An 18,087-nucleotide genomic window follows, 5' to 3' on the forward strand; every position below is an offset into this window, starting at 1 on the left:
AGAGATTAGGTTTCTACAACTGTCAGCAAGGGACATAATGCCTGATGTAGACGATGAATGGATGGTTCAGAGTTATTACACTGGGGATGCTGTTCCAGCTTATCTGTCCTATCAGAGCCATTTGGTTGTTATTGTGTCAGTATAATATGGACTTGATGGAGGAAAATATTACTGATATGAGTTCAATTAGAATGGTGACATATAAATGTTTTACAGCTTATCCAAAGACCCTGGTCATGCTTCCCGGATGAATGGCAATGAAACAAACAAAGCATTTCACAGTGAATGTCAGTAAAGATTTTTTTAACGGAGACGTTACTCCTGTAAGTAGGAGAAAAACCCTAAACAAAATTAATAACTTGAATTCAGTACGTCATCATAATGTGTCAAAGCGTTGATGCTTTTCGTGAGGCAATATCGTATTTCTGGAAGTGCGAGCCAGTTTTTGTTTTACAAATTTACGGAGGTTGATGAGAGATGTCTTGATTCCCTTGTCAATACCTTGAATTATTGGTATTATTATATCAGACAGGACTGTTTATTCACATTGAGACAGCAATTTGGTGGATTATATAAGATATGACACATCACTATCTCCTGAGGTCAGTATTTTACGCTGATACTTGCAGTTATATGAACGTTTTAATGCTTTAAATAATTGTACACATAAAGATGTCAAAACTATGTGTTGAGCAAGAGCTTCGACATGTATATTTTTTATTGATCATTTGCATCCATTATCACATGAATCCACCAAAACATTGCCTTTATTGAAATGTGTCAAATGAAATTCCACACTGAGTCTAAAATGCAATCCTATGTCAATTTTACAAACTGGTTTGATTATAGCAGCATATCCCCCTTTATCGATACGAAACGACTTCGTAATTTCCTTTTGTGTCAGACGTGCAGTTACATTGACTGAAGATCGCGATGTTACAAAGACTCTCAAAGAACTCTCATACTGTTAACGTTTATTTGCGTTGATATCAACAACTTCAACAAGACTGGGTATCTCTATTACTGCATGAGAGGGAAATGAAGATGAAAAGAACAATTTCCTGATCAAAAGCTGTTAATGAGCATTTCATGACAGGGGAAGACGGATGTATCTAAAGGTCACTACAAATGTATCTGATGTGTCTGACAGAGTTAGTGTACAGAGGTCCCAGTGTCAGTCTACTGTTAAAATACTGCTGCCAATACAATATTAAACCGTGTGCACTTCATCGCCAGTCATGACGAACGTCCTGGAGACAACCATCAATACAGCTGAATGTGGTGATAGGTTGCCCTGACTGAGTATCTCTCGATCAGTGCTGTATTACAGGACGTACAATGTGATGATTATCGTAACAACCCTGGAAGACTCCACGATAGGCCTTCTTTAGATGTCCTTGTGTAAGACCTACACTGATTTAGGAATACATCACCGTCATAGATGCAGCTTAGGGATGCGTGTACAGAGCCCAACTGATGCTCAGATTCAATCGCCCTAACTTCGAGAACGAACAGAGAAATGTATTCAGGATATACAGAGTATTCGAGACAATTCAAAAGTATTTCGTATTTTGGGACGATCACAAATGCTATTTCAAATAATTCCATCTATTCGAGATTATTGTCAATCCATTGGTGACAAATAATATGAAATTGATATAATTTCTTTCCCAGTACAGTTTCTGTACAGGGAGTTTTAATGCATGAGCCTGAGCAAAGGGCGTTTCTACATTGACCCCAGTGAAGACCATCATCATGCTAGTGCATGATGCTTATGGTTTGTCAGCATAAACACGTGTAAAGGATGAGGATGTAGAGTAGTCTGTCCAGTACTAACGACAGAGGAGACGTCCTGTAGTAAACAGGTCAAGCATTACATTGTGTCTCCAGCTGATTGATGGGAAACATTACTTCTATCTACATCATTCATTGAACCATACGTTCAGTTATAAACTTGCGATACCAAATTAACACACACCGGCAACTCTATCATGTTGTATCATCCAAAAAGGACTGGCTGATGTGGTAGCCTAATGGTGCAAGTGTTCGCTTGTCACGCCGAAGACCCCGATTCGATTCCCTACATGGGTACAAGTATGAAGCCCGTTTCTCTTATCGTCAACCGCCAAACCCAAAACTTGGCACGACAATATATAGGCGCTGTAAACAAGCTATAAATATTGATACTTTCAGCTCTACGAATCACGGAGAATACAACTAACACAATCATGACAGACAGTCAGTGTTGTCAGTGTCCGTGCATTGCTGTTTCACAATGATGTTTTTGAGGCAGAGGAGAGAGTGGCAGTTAGGACAAAGGTCGTGTGTTTTACCTTCACTTCAGTACGGCATGAACAGCATGTTGTCAATCACAGACGATCGATGCTCCTTCTAGATGTACAACAGGTTGCGGCTCGACAGAACACAAAAAGAAGTCAGTGTCTTTGTGATCTTATAATGACAAAATCGCAGATATAATATTGAAACACTTTTCAAGAAATGCTTAACGGGGATGGAAATGTCATTTAGTGAGTGATATAATGGTCTCTGGGAGGAATGCTGAACATATCGGTGAATTGATGACAGATGTTGATTGGTCTTAAAGACGTATGGCATCTTAAACGAACCTATCGTGAATTGATTTGAGTTACAGGAATCTGTAGACCAAAGGTCCTGTGTATTAGCCTCGCGAAGGTGCGGCATCACCAGAATGTTGGCAATTACAGATGATCGATACTCCTCCTGGATGTACAACGGGTTGCAGCTCGACGGAATACGATAGGCAGTCAGTCTCGTAATGATCTGATAATGACACAATCACAGATATAACCATGCTACGCTTTCAAAGTAATGTTCAACGGGAACAGACATGTCATTTGATATTTTTTGGTGCGTGGAAGGTATGACGACGACCAATGTTGACTGGTCTTGAAAACATGTATGGAATTTTAGACGAATCTATTATTGTCAAGAATTGAGTTACTGGAATCCGAATTACTGAATATAACACTGGAATAGGATGTCTTTTTCAATGTTTTCAAGCAATCAGATTTCTAATATCGGTCTATATAGACCCTAATAACCTTGACAAGGACACGAATAATTAAGCGAATTTGCGTTTAAGAGTATTGCTCATACCTGGACACATACATGCGCGCTTGCATGTTTATGTTTGAGTGAGTGAGTGAGTGAGTGTTTCACTTACGTTGTATATTTTGTAATGACTAACAATTTGAATCAGAGGGCATATTGCAAACAGACCAGATACAAAATCAAGAATATACACTCAGGGCTATTTGTAACATCATTACACCAGATGTCGTCTCAACTTGTGATCATGTCCGTCTGGTAGTATTTCTCATTTCTCCATTTGCTTAAGTCTCTCGTCCACTTTACTTTTCTCTGCTGGTAGGGGCGGTGGGGTAGCCTGGCCGTAAAGCGTTCGCTCGTCACGCCGAAGGCCCGGGTTCGATTCCCTACATGGGTACAATGTGTGAAACCCATTTCTGGTGTCCCTCGCCGTGATATGGCTGGAATATTGCTAAAAGCGGCGTTACTATCACAAACTCACTCATTCTCAGCTGGTATCTCTGTAATCCATGTCACATCCACTTGTGGTCTCTTCTATAATAAGATAAAGTGTATGACCACATTATCTGGAGGCTAATTTTGATAGTCTTTTTAAAACTGTGAAAAATGCCCTTATTGAAAACAGCATAAACAGCTATTTTGATAGTCATTACACATACCAGTGATATAATCGGAATTGTACAATCCACTCTGCTTTTAAACGGCATTTCGTATGGACGTAGAAAGGGTTTTGTCGCTTCTGTTCCTAAAGTCCTTCATTTCACTCTTTGAGATGACGCACTGAGGTATCACGTGCGTTGATGTAATAGTTACTGATGTTGGTGCAATATTTTACACCGAGAGTTACAAACGCTAGAGGTCATGTGAACATCCATAATAAAACATTTACAGTTAGAATAGCTGGTGAATATATTGAATTTTATCTACCACAGAGAGATTAAGGGTATCAGATGATGGCATTTAGCGTCAATATCAGATATTTAGATGAAATGTGTCTGGTAATTTTTTCAACAAATTATGACGTGATGAATGAGAAAACGTCGAGATCTGTCGTTGAATAATATCTGGGCTAATGGTTTCTGATATGGTTATAATATCACAGCAAGTGCATGACCATACATTTCTTGTTACTCTTTTGAGCTAATCATACTCTAATATGTGTGACCGTGGCTGACAGTTGTGATGTGACCGAGGGGTCATTAAATGAAATGTATGTAAATAGAAACATTTATAGAAAATGTGGAAATAGAAATTGACAGAGCAGCGTTTTCAGAAATGAGTAAAATGGTTAATCGGTGCAAAACTCACATTGAAACTGAGATGAAATTCAGTTATCATTCGAAAAAGTATGATGAATTACATTTCTATTATATTCAGAATGCTACACATATTTGATTAAAAGGGCTACTTGAAGGAGTATGTTGATGGATGAATAACACGAACTGTTGTACGCAGAACTAAACATAGCACAGTCGCACAGCACAGCTAATGACACTCCCATGTTCCAGAAAACGATGAATGAACCGATGAGTTCGAATCCGGTTTAGTACTGATCATGCTCCTGTATCTGTCAACACCTTTTTCATATTTGTGGTTTTCACCTTAGTGAAGTCGTTTTCTCTCCCTATTCCAGGCTCCTGTACGTTAAACTGATACGTCATGATATATCTGATATGCTTATCACGAAGTGGCGTGAAGCCAATCTCACTCATCATTTGACCTCATCTCATGATTTCATTTGGCTTAACGTACACTCATCTCTAAAGTTGTTTGAACAAATATATCGTTTGAATCCTGTTCGCACACACCTTTGTCATAGCCTTCTGGAATTCACCAAAGTTTTAATGGCAGCATGTGGAAAATTATACTTCCTTTATGTACTCAATCGTCATGAGGCGGCAAAATGTGACATTTCTCTAGATTTTAGGAACGCAAGAAAAATAAAATTAAACAAAGTTTAGATCATATGAAATCTCCTCAGATCTAAAGTCACATTGCAGTTGTTCACTGTCAAGTTGTGATGTCCGTGATATCAGATTCGGTGAGGGATTTCTTTCGTGTTTAATTGCAACCTTAGATCTTTCGACTTTGTGCCAGTATAATGTCTGCCTTCTGCTTACTTAGCTTTGTGCCAGCTATTTTGATTGAGACATGCAATAAAGTTTCAAACAACAGAGCGCTGTCATCTAAAGATTTTGGGACATAAAGTTTACTGTGACCGACTTTGTGTGGAAGATTCTGTTTGCATGAAAAAAAAATGATGTTGAAATTTCCACTCATCAAGGGGTTCCTTTATGAACATTCTGATGTAACAGTCTCGATATGGACCCCATTCAATAGCACTGTGTATACTTCACTGCTTGAAGAATGGAATCACTGGAGATTGTCATTATTAACATTTTTCTAACGGTGTTATCGGTTTGGAAGATCCTTCTAAAGTCACATTCCAACATCCTAAATATGTTTGAAAAAAATGTTATTTTAAGAAAGTATTCCACTGCTCAACAGAACGAAACGCAGCCACACTTTCAATACCAGAAACCTTTGATCGTAGCTTCTGATTGGCTTTCCTTGTTCTATTCCCAATATTCCTAAAATACTACTGAACGCCGCGTAAGCCAAATTCACTCTCAGTCCATTTGCGTGTTGATACCTCAAACATAGTACAAACATTGAAACACTCATGAATGACTTACAAGATAATCAATAATTGATTCAATGAGTTGGATGTAATGCTGCTTTGAGCAAGATTCAGTCGCAGAGCGAGACAGTTTCACATATGGTGAAAACCCAGAGTAACACAAATCTTAGATGTTCTTCACTGTGTTGATACTCATAAGCTGACGCACATAATCGCAGGATTCAAAGTCTTTAGGTCTTAAAACAGTGTTAAGAAAAATAAAACAAACATGAATAAATCAACAATCATAACAGTATTGTATGTAATTCTGACTTTTGCAATATGAAGTGTTTATGAATCATGTCGAACAGCGATGATGCCAGGTGTTTAGGAAAAGGTGAGTATATCATTGCCCACTGCCTACCCGTAGCAAATACTTGGAAACAAGAGTGGATTGTTCAGTGACAACACAACAGGGACAGAAATGCCATTCACACTCAAAATCTACGTTTTGAAGGAAACCTAAACCTGAGTCATCAGGCACAACACTGACTAAATCACAATGTAATTTACACTTATATCATATAAGTATATGACGTATGGGTGGATTAATTTTGGGATTTAGACCCCAATGAGTATTTGTGTCTCTGTCTTATTGTTTCAAACAGAAGCTAAATAAATGAAGCAATTTAGTTGTGTTATCGGAACACTTTCTTCACATTCACGCACGCCTCCATGGAATGGTTAAACACATGTAACCAACACACAGAGCCTGTTCACCAAATCTCTAATTCAGGTCATCTAATCACAAGCTCCCAGTACAAGCATGGAAATCAAAAGCTATTCAAGCCTGAAAACTAAACACGAACAATTGATTGTTTCAAAAGGTTCCATGTTACAACATTGTAACTGAGTGAAATTGTCCTTAGTCTGAGACACCACTTCCGATTTGCAATGATATTGATAGGTTATGTTGCTATGCCACTGTAAACACATCGACGAGTGGTTCCGCTCTCCTTGTTGCTTTAACAACTGCAAAGTACGATATATTTTCCTGTCAGGATTTCTCTTCTTATAGCCCATGATGAAATAGCCCACTTCCAGGTGTTTACATCATAACTAATATCTAGAACAAAACCAGCGTTAATGTGATTGCTATTAGTGCTGATTAGAGCTGATTATTCCTCTGCAAATAAGGTGGAGGGGACATATTTTCAAACTAAACATACATAAATCTCTTTACCAAGATAGCCCTTTGCCCCGACGGGAGAATCAATGGCACATTGCCTTCCAGAGGTGGGAGGCTTTCTTTAAGAACGTGGACAGCAATTCCTGGATTAGCTTGACTCGCTTTTATTTATGACCGCGGATTGGTTTAATGTGTATGGTGATAGTCATAATGCCTGTTGTAGGTTCAGACATTATTACGATGGAGGGTTTTTTCACCAAGGGGTTGATATCTATCGCCTGTATATTATTGACTTGATAGGAGAACCTTTCACTCAGACGATCCTCTCAATAAAATTCAGAGTGGCGACATTGAAACGTGTCACAGTGTATTGAACGCACCTGGTCATAGAACTCATGATAATGGAACAAACATCTGATTCTCAGGGGTGCGACAGGCACGTTTTTCCTGAAAGTGCGAGATAAATGCATTCAGAAGAACATGGACGACATGAACCCTCTGTATCACATTAGGAGGAATATGGGTATTCTGCTTCTAGCAAGGGTTTTGTCGCGTGTATTGCAAATGTCATTGTACTCAGATTAAGCAAGATATAAAGCACCACTTTCACCTTAGATCAACACTTTCCCCAGTACATTCAAAATATTCAGCTGCATGAAGTTAATACTTCTGAAAATATTTATAGACGTTCACATTTAAAAACAAAAACAACATGTTCACGCGTTTAAAATGAAGTAATCGGACCCATGTGAGTAACACTGATATATCTTCCCTTCACTGCAGCACAGACTGGACAAGGTAATTTATCTAAACTGCCGTGTTGCAATTCAACTGGATTTCTAGCAGCACTGGTATCCAGCAGTCTGCTGTAGGAATACTAGTAGAGTGCTCTGAGGTTGTCCTTGTGTGTGTGGAGGTGATTGTGAATCAATCACGACACATTTCCCCCAGGAGCCTTTTACAGACAGGACCAGGTCAGCAGGTGTAGGCTGACATCGATACATTAGTGGCAAATGACTGTTTATTGGAATGCAATAGACCAATCAGAATCTAATATTTATTTGTATGTATAAATTAGAAAGGTTAAGGTCTTACGTGCAGACGTGTCAACATTCATTTAGATGAATAAGTAACAAATAGACAATACACTCACGGATTATAAGGAAATTGCAAATAATTCACCAAAAGACCCATCAGAATTATTCAAATTCTCTCATCTCATCATCTCTCAAATTTACTTATTTCCGTGGTAGTGTCCGTCACAAGTACATCATCAGTGAGTGTCAAACATCACCTCAGCAACTTTTCAGCCATATGTGTGACGGTCGAACGAAATGAAATTACAAAATCCGCTACATTGCATATTTGTAACATTGATATACGAAATTTACAGTAAGAAGCATTAAAGCCATTTACATGGAATCACTAATTCACCCTTGCTCTGATAGGGTCAAGCATAATTTGATTGACTTTTGCGTACCAGTTTCGTCAACTTCTGTTCATCATATAATACATTTCAGTGGCCTGATCAATTCCTCCGTCTGTGTTACTTTTTGTCAGCCTGGCCCCGCATATTTTAGGTAAGGGAACAACTGGTTGTTTTGACAGATGTGAAGGTAAGACAACCTCCGGGGCGCTGGTTACATCATCCAAGCTCCCGTAAGGATCCGGGTTGTGGTCTTCAGCAGCCCATGTTTGACGTAAGAGGAGTAAGGTGGTCAATGCTGTTGACGGGGCTGATAGCTGGCTGCTGTCCACAGCGATGCTCATTCACTAGATTGTTGCGATAAACAACAAACAAACAAACAAACAAATGGTATCAGTGGTAAGGAATGTTTCTAATGTATAGTGAATATATACATCTTTCTAATGAATTAATACCTTTACCCATGATTAAAGTCTACGAAAAAAGCGAAATGTCCTTCCTTGTACCCTCTCAGGAGTCACAAAATGAGTTCTGATTCACACATTACTTGAACAACACCTGGGCCTTGATGTGGGGGCAAGGCTGAAGGCTGAAGTGATACAAGTCTCATACATTGTTCATTCTGGTAAAACCCACGAACACCTTTATAGATCTGACACATATTCAGGAAGATTCTGCATTAGAATTCGCCTGTGGTGTTCACGCTTGATCGCATAAGGACAAATCAACACGTATATCGAAACCTGTGCGTGTATGGTCAGTTGTGGGCCATGTCTGATGACGAGATAGATGAAACATGCATTAACACTTAACTATAGTAAATTGTCAATGAATACAGCAGTATCAGGTACAAGCTACTGGAGGATTGGTGTCTCCAATAGAGAAGCAATACGAAGGGAATGCTCGATTGTGTCTGCCTCGCCATGACACTGAATGTTTTATCGAGAAGCCGTTGTCAGAAAACATATTCGGCAAGATACATTTGCTTTGATTATTGTTAACTTACTAACGACAGTTTAGGTTCTAACGATAATCATTAAAAACTACCTTTTCGTTTCGCTGTTTGAATTATATTCAGTATATTCAAAATCACTGTGAATATCTAGATCGCAAGTTACATGCACTTCTTAGAAATTCCTTTTTTGATGGAAGATCACCACCAATCTTATCGCTCGCCAGTAATGCTGCTCATGGTTTGTCTGCTTGTACACGTGTGAAGGATGAAGACAGTCTTTCCAGCAATACGAGACAACTACTGGAGATGGATGGCTTCATTTTCGTAGAATACAGCTGATTGATGGGAAACTTGGGGATTAATGGAGCATACTTTTTATTATCTACTTCGAACACCAAATTACCACACACCACCAACTCCATCCCGCCACAGATACTGTATCTAGGGCATCGTACAACACAGATCTGACCAACTTCATACTTTCACATCTCGATATTGTTAACGCGAAACAGTGACGTCATCTTAGTCATCGCAATTCGCTCAGTCAGAATTGCCACTTTGTGCTCATGCGAACCAGGTCCAGTGCTGTATATCAGCCGATACACGTATGTGCATATGTATTTGTGTGCGTTTGTGTGTGTGTGCGTTTGTGTGTGTGTGTTTGTGTGTGTGTGTGTGTGTGTTGTGTTTGCGTTTGCTTGTGCGTATGTGTATTTCTTTGTGTGTGTATTAAATGGTTATATTACATTGAGCAGACATGGATAGCCATGATTCATCTAAGTGTTGATCAGGTAATATAGTCTGTTATTAGGATAAAAGTTGTTGAACAAACGATCATAGATTCAAATCGCTATTATTGGTTTGTATTACAAGGGGGTAAGCGCAGTAGTTGGAACAGTGAAACAAATGCACGTGCGGTACGTGAAGAGCGTTAACTAATAACAAACCTTGTCGTTTTCGGTGTTTCATTTGATGTGCATACACCCTTGTAATACAAACCAATAATAGCCATGTGAAACTATGATCGTTTGTTAAACAACTTTTATCCTAATTTGAATAAATTTGAGATTTAAATATTCAATTGGCAAGGTAAAATCACGAGGATTCGCAGTCTTACTTTCACTTTATTTGTTTTACTTTTTGGTTTAAAGTAACATTCATCGGTACGTTTTCACTGCAAACAGACTATAATTACATGTTATATTGCCACCATCAACGTGGGTATGTTGCATTAGTGGGTGGTCAGGCTTGGTGACACGGTTGATTGCGTGTCATCGTGGCCGAGCAAATTGGACACCTGCTCATGACATCAACCATTGATAAGTTTGGTCAAACATATTCAAACAACGCTGTGTCGAAGTTGAAGGGAACTACTGTGATTTATCCGATGTTCGACACAACCGGAACTAGATACGGAATTCGCAGGGACCAAGCGTCTACTTAGAGACAGCCGTATTTTCGACATATCAAAGATGAAAACCAAACCTTGCATATGTTTTGTTTTATAGTTTGGACGTCGTTTCTGACGATTATACATTCCCGCCTACGGATCGGCTAAAGTGATCTGAACGCCATAAATTAGAAAGATACGTCTCCAAGGACACAAACTGCTCCTGTGGTCATCAGTATGAAGATTGCTTTTTACTTTTTTTACTTCCTGAAGATTATTTTAGTTCCTTGTCAAAATTGTACTGCATTCCACAATAACGTGAGCTTCACTTACAAAGGTTTAATTAGATTGTATTTCTTCTGGCAACAGATATGTCGCAAGGAAAACATTCTACATTCCACTGGTTCATGGCATAAACAGGCAGATTCGATAGATTTTGATAAAGGAAATTAAAACTACACATTACACGTACATGTATTAGCTATCGCCATACTTCTCTAATCATGCTTTTAAATTGCTATATACATATATGGTCTAACGTTACATTCTGTATTACATGGTATGTTATATGGAATCGGTGTTCACATAAGCTGTTCACAATCCCTCAATGGATGCAAATATGTTCAAATCACATCAAAGCTCAACACACGGTGCAAGACCGTATGTAATATATCTGGTTTATTGCAGAGGCTGGTGTTAAGCAAGCAACTAAAGAAATGCTACAAGCACAGTTAGATGTTCTAACTCTAACGCAGGTTATTGGTCGTTCCTTTACGCAGTCAGCTCGAGTACTCACACCAAAGCAACTGGAGATATCACAACTCACGACTTAAAACCCGACATCGGATATTAGAGGGACTATATATGGCCCGACACTAAGCCTATTACCTGAGCCACGGTCAGGCAGATTAGCGCCAAAGAACCGTTGAACAAATTAGTCTTAGATCTTGGATGTTTTAACGGGATGAGCACAAAAAGTGAAATCCCGTCTTTTTCACGTTTTCTCTAAACTATGTATTCACTAATTGGCATCAGCTATTTGTAATTCTAACGGATATACACGTATTGATGACTTCTCTAAATTGTTTTGGATGCAGATACCCCTGAACTGTGGCATGCTGGATAGTTGAAGACGAAGGGTAAATACTTGAAATATGAATAGATAGTTCAGAAATTACATCATCGTCATGGCGGAGTCCAACAACAACGACACACAAGTGGTAATTACTCTTATAGAAGTCACTAACTCTAAGCATGTGTGAAAACTGTGTGAATACTGAATTCAGAGCCTGTGTGAAGAACATAAAGGATGTGTGAATGCTGTCATAAGACGCTGTGTGAAGGCTATGTGAAGGGCCTATGTGAATATTACCTAACTCAGTGCCTGTTTGAAGGCTGTGTGAAATACCTGAATGTAGAGCCTGTATGAAGAATATGAAGTCTGTCAGAACCTGTGTGAAGAGCCTATGTGGATATTATATGAAACCTCTCTATGAAAAGCTTGTGTGAATACTGTGTTAAATCCCCCGCGTGAAGTGAAGGAAGTTGCTCAGATATTCACGTGAATACTTAAAAAATCCCAGTGCAAACTGTGCAGATCGTTTATCAGCTGTGAAAAACACGAGGCGAAGGTTGTGTGAAGACCTTGTGTGAAGGTTTGTGAACAAGAGTCTGTGATGAACACTCCGTGAACGCCCCGTTTGAAGTGTGTGTGTGTGCGTGTGTGTGTGTAACCCCCCCCCCCCCCCCTCCTAAAGACAACATAGGAAGTTTTAGTGAACTTTGTGGAGGAAGTGCTTGACCACACGGCCACCCATCGATGTGCTAACGATTCATGGTCAAGTTCACATTACAAACAATATTCCTCTGCTGCCTTTTGTCTCTGTAACGCAACTCTCCCATTTCTGCAGATGACAGCCTCTATTGTGTATAAACGGTTATTGCAGCACTCAATCACAACTCGTGACATAAAGCTGAGTCAACATCACAACGATCATGTATCGGAGGCCATGACGAGAAGATCTAAAGACATGCAAAAACTGTTGAAACATTATTTGATCATGAACCCGGGAACAGAAATTTCATTAAGATTATCATTGATCAATATGAGTCAAAGGCAATGGTCTTACGTCACAGCTACAGCCTCAAACAATTGGAAGTGTCATATAGAGCACATTAACGTGATATTCAACTACATTAAACATGTGATGCTGTTTAATGTAAAACCAGTCAATGATCCGGGCTTGATTGTGTGTGTCGATGTGATTTGGTTCTCAGGTTCGCCCCATTCTCAATCAATTTCAAGGACATTACGTAAAGTTTATCTTTGACAGACAGATTGTATTGAGTAGTCGATGGAGGCACAGGACTTCATAAAGCCATGATGTCTTCGAGTGCTCCTGTAGGTAGTCCAAGGACCGATACAAAGTCAGAAACACTCACAACTACCTCCGTGGTGTAGTGGAAAGAACGTCTTCCCGAAATCACCTTCCCAGATTTCAAGGTCATCGTCGAAACTTACTAAAGACATTAAAAGATGTTACTGTTTGTTACTTGGTCCTGTGTATGTTTGAATGAATGAGGAAGCAACTGGTTGCTTGATTGATATCATATTCTGAGATCCACAAAGAGCTCAAACAAGTGGTGTAAGTGGACGTGGGCATGTTGAGAGATACGCACATTACTTCTGTTGTGATAATGACAACAGTGAAATATCAGAAAGGAATTTTGCAGTTCATGAATATATAATTTCCATTATGTAATAGGTTTCTCTTACAGATCCTAGTTTCATACAGTTAATGGCATAGCTATTTGGGACTTTAGGGTTTTGTGCAACTTTTCAAAGCTCCAAACTAATAGTTTGACAGATGTTTATGTCTTTGAAGTTAAGCACCTGGAAACGCTATGGAGTTCTTTTTTGTTTGTTTATCACTTTATTTCTTTTTGATCTGGTTACAGCATTTCATATATGTTTAACAGGTCGGCATAATTTTGTATTATATAGCAATTCAAATTACAGCCTTTATCTATGTAAACATTTATGTAATTGGTAATTATAATTCAATTTTGGTTTCAAACCAGCGCGAGAGGGTACACTGTTTGCTACTTTTCTCGAATATATGTATTCTTTAGTTAATATGAAAATGAAATTCAGTACATCATTTCGTCTCTCTTTGAATCCGAGGATAATGGTTTCTGCGTTAAATTTCAAATGGGTGTCTGGGTTTTTTTCAATCCATTTTAGATCTTACCACAGCTTTTTGACATATTTGCATTCATATAGTAGATGGATGATCGATTCTATTTCATCATCACAAAATGTACAAAGTGGTGATTCTATTAATTTGTATTTGTATAAATCTTTATTTGTCGTGAGGATCCTATGGAGAATAGGGTATTGAAGCCATCTGTGACTAGCACTATAAGATGCTCGAAATGGTATAAAATTATGTATTATTCATAGATTAAGTGTGATATCTATGTTCACTTCTTTTTCCCACTTACTTTGATAAGGCAGGTTTTGGTTTATAACTTCCTTGTGAAGAAGCCGGTTTCAAAATATGCTACATCCTTTCTTAGCTTGAAATAGTATTTCCATATTAGGAGGAATAAAAGGTCAATCTTTCTGAATATTAATTTGAACGAAATCTGTTTTGAATATGCTTTCAATGAAGATGATAATTCTGAATATTCAAGGAAATTTGTTTTAACCCCATACAGTTCTACGAATTCTTTATAAAAAAGAAATGTAATGTCATTTTTAGGAAGTCACTTATAAATTTTACATTGGATTGTAGGTAGTGGTCATATGCAACTGGTTTTCTCCCTATTGTTATTGCCCATATGTACTGTCTGCTGAGATGGTCATTTTCATATTTACTTTGTCCTTGTAATTCTGACCAGGCTTCAAATACATCTTTCCAGAATGGGCTGATGAGTTTTGGAATATAATGTGTCTTCAGATACAATGGTCCCATATCTATGGGGTTTAGTTTATTCACTGGCTTTGAAGTATATAAACGATTATTTAATTTTGAGTCATGTACGAATAATCTTCCAATCCATGATATTTTCTGGGACTTAATTGTTTCAAGTATAGCTGGTACTTTTAGATCACCTTCTTTGTATGTTGGCAACGCTACATGGAGTACTTGTTTACGAACTTAAAACCTGACCATACAGTTCTCGTAATCACTTGTTTTCGCCCGTTCACTTGCACGTATTTCGAGTGATCACGTGATTTACCACAGTTAGAGACATAAATATAAAATAGAGTAGTCACGATTAACTTTGGCCACAGACATTTTCCACCAGAGCCTTGGAAACCGTTCCTGTAACACCTAGTTACACAAATCACATGCACAACCTGGTGAACTACCTTTGTGCACGGGGCTGGGCAACAACTATCCGCGAATAGCACGTGTAAGTCGAACTACCCGGACCTATTCCGGAGAATAATTAAACGGATATAACAAAGGTGACACATGACTATGTTCAGTGTTTCTCCATCTTCATGTTGCCCGCGTCGACCGATATCCCAACAGTATGTCACAATGAATAGTTTCTAATCCTGACCACACAACGAATATAAGTAGGCAATGGAAGTAGAATGACGTACAGATACAGAGATTCCAAACTCTTTAAATTAACACATATTATTTATTCATTTCAGTCCTTCCATCTGTTTAAACATAATAACAGAAAACGATATGTATTAAGAAATTATAGAGAATACAATTCATTTCAACTCAACAATTTCTAGAACTGTTACCATGGCGTTAACCTCATGTTCAACACGTTTATATATTTAGCCTAAGAACACGTTTATCCGTTGTTTAACAAACCAGCCAAACAAATAACTCTTCCTAGAACAAACCTTTAATTTGCAATAACCAACATGCCTAAATAATTCGATATTCCCCAACACACGCTATTCAGTCATGCTCAATAATACATCCCAGCTAATAACAATAAAGACTTCACGACTGACTGGCGGCGACAGAGGAATGTTCAAAGCATTCAGTGCAGTGTTCCAATGCCATGGAAACTGTAAAGTAAGAACCTGGCCGTGATCTCATTCTCCTGAGACGGGGGATTAGATGCATGGGCAATACGTTGTTACGTTTGGCTGCACACCAGTGTCAGAGACAAACACGGATGTGTTTATAGTAGCAGTTGAAGTAATGAAGCTCATGAAGACTTGTCATCGACATAGAAACAAGTTAATTTCCCTGATGAATGAAGAAATAGTGTGTGTCATGAAATTGTTGTGAATATTTGTATCATCTCTACGTGGGATTAATGGGATATGAAAAGATGAACTTTCTCAGATGAACTGGTGGATCAGCATAACTGGAACTAACTATCATACCAAACGTTTGGTATAAGTAACTAGAATTGTGTTACATGACATGTTCAACATGTTCAATCACATTCGTTATTTTGTCCTAATGATTAGGATGAACACTTGACTTAGACATATTTATAACGGAATCCATCGATGAAATTCAGAATACGCTTTATGGTGGCTAATAAACACATGCTTATGATATTTTCAGATTCGTAGAATGAGCTCCGTCATCAGTCATGTTCTTTTGATGAAGTAATATAATTCTACTCAAAGTTTCATAATGCCTTATTGCCTCAGCCCATTGTGAATGCATGGTGACCGAGGAGTCTAAGGCGCAGAAAGTACAGAGTTACCTTATATAGGTGAGCCAGAATCCGTGCATTCACAATCACGTATTCAGCGGTGACCTGCATCCCGCCACACATGATGTAACGGTTCAAAGCGCCGTTGAAAAAAACTCAAACACTAACGTGAATCATCGTGCATAATGAGACGTTATGCTCTCACCACTGATCTCAAGTACTGATATACACGTGAAGAGTTATTTTCATCTTCAGTAGCCCATGTTTTTGTGGCCACTAACGGCATCAGGTGGTTAGACTCGGTCGATGCACGTCATCATGTATCATTTGCGGAGATCGATGCATTGGATTGTCTGGTGCAGAGGCGAATATCTACAGCCCGCCGTCACATAGATATAACATTGTTGGATGTGTCAGTTGACAACAAACACGCAAAACAGATGTTGATATGTTATGATTGAATATCCGGAAACTCAGCATTGCTGTGTGTAATATTAATCGACATTACAATATGCATCCAATTTCTAATTACGTACATTTCAATATATGCAGAGAATGTACTCATAAACCTCTAACATCATGATATTTGTTTCCGGGTCATCGTGACCTGGGTCATTCCCTCGATCATTAACAAATACTATACTCCGTACAACTGACGTCAGTGTCTCCGCACGTCTCCCACAGTTTTAATGGCAGCATGTGGAAAAATATACTTCCTTTGTGTACTCAATCATCATGAAGCGGCAAAATGTGACATTTCTGTAGATTTTAGGAACACAAGCATACAAACGAAGCATGCAAAGTACAGTTCAGAACAAAGTTTCAGTCATATTAAATCCCCTCAGATCTGAAGTCACATTGCAGTTGTTCACTGTCAAGATGCGATGTCCTTGATATCAGATTCATGGATTTTCTGCTGAAATAATGGCTGAGGGATTTCTTATGGCTTTCATTTCAACCTTAGATCTTTCGTCTTTGTGCCAGTACAGTGTCTGTTTTGTGTTCACTTAGCTCTGTGCAAGCTATTTTGATTGAGATGTGCAATAAAGAATAAAAAACAATAGAGCGCTTTCATCTGAAGACATGGGGGCATAACGTTTACTGTGACAAGCTTGTGTGGAAGAAATCTGTTTGCATGATAAAATCGATATTGAATCTTTTAATCATCAATGGGGGTGCAGTATGACATTCTGATGTAACAGTCTCGATATGGACCCCATGCAATACCACTGTGTATACTTCACTGCTTGAAGAATGGAATCACTGGAGACTGTCTTTATTAAAACCTTTCTAACGGTGTTATCTGTTTGGAATATCCCTCTTATGTCGCATTCAAACATCCCAGATACGTTGAAAACAGGTATTGGAAGAAGTTATTCCACTGCTCAACAGACCGAAAAGCAGCCACACTTTCAATACCAGAAACCTTTGATCGTAGCTTCTGATTGGCTTTTCTTGTTCTGTTCCCAATATTCCTAAAATACTATTGGAGCAACGTAAGCCAAATTCACTCTCAGTCCACTTGCCCTTTCATACCTTAAGCAAAGTAAAACATTGAAACACTCATGAATGACTTACAAAAAAATCAGTAACTGATTCAATGAGTTGGATTTAATGCTGCTTTGAGCCAGATTCAGCCGCATCAAAGGGTAAGAGTTTCGCGTGTGATGGAAACGAAAAGTAACACAAATCTTAGACGTTTTTTATTGTAATGACATTAAACAGTGTTAATGAAAACAACACACATATGAAATCATAAGAGTAT

Source organism: Haliotis rubra, unplaced genomic scaffold, assembly GCF_003918875.1.
Source record: "Haliotis rubra isolate DU_JTF1 unplaced genomic scaffold, ASM391887v1 Scf216, whole genome shotgun sequence".
NCBI lineage: Eukaryota > Metazoa > Mollusca > Gastropoda > Lepetellida > Haliotidae > Haliotis > Haliotis rubra.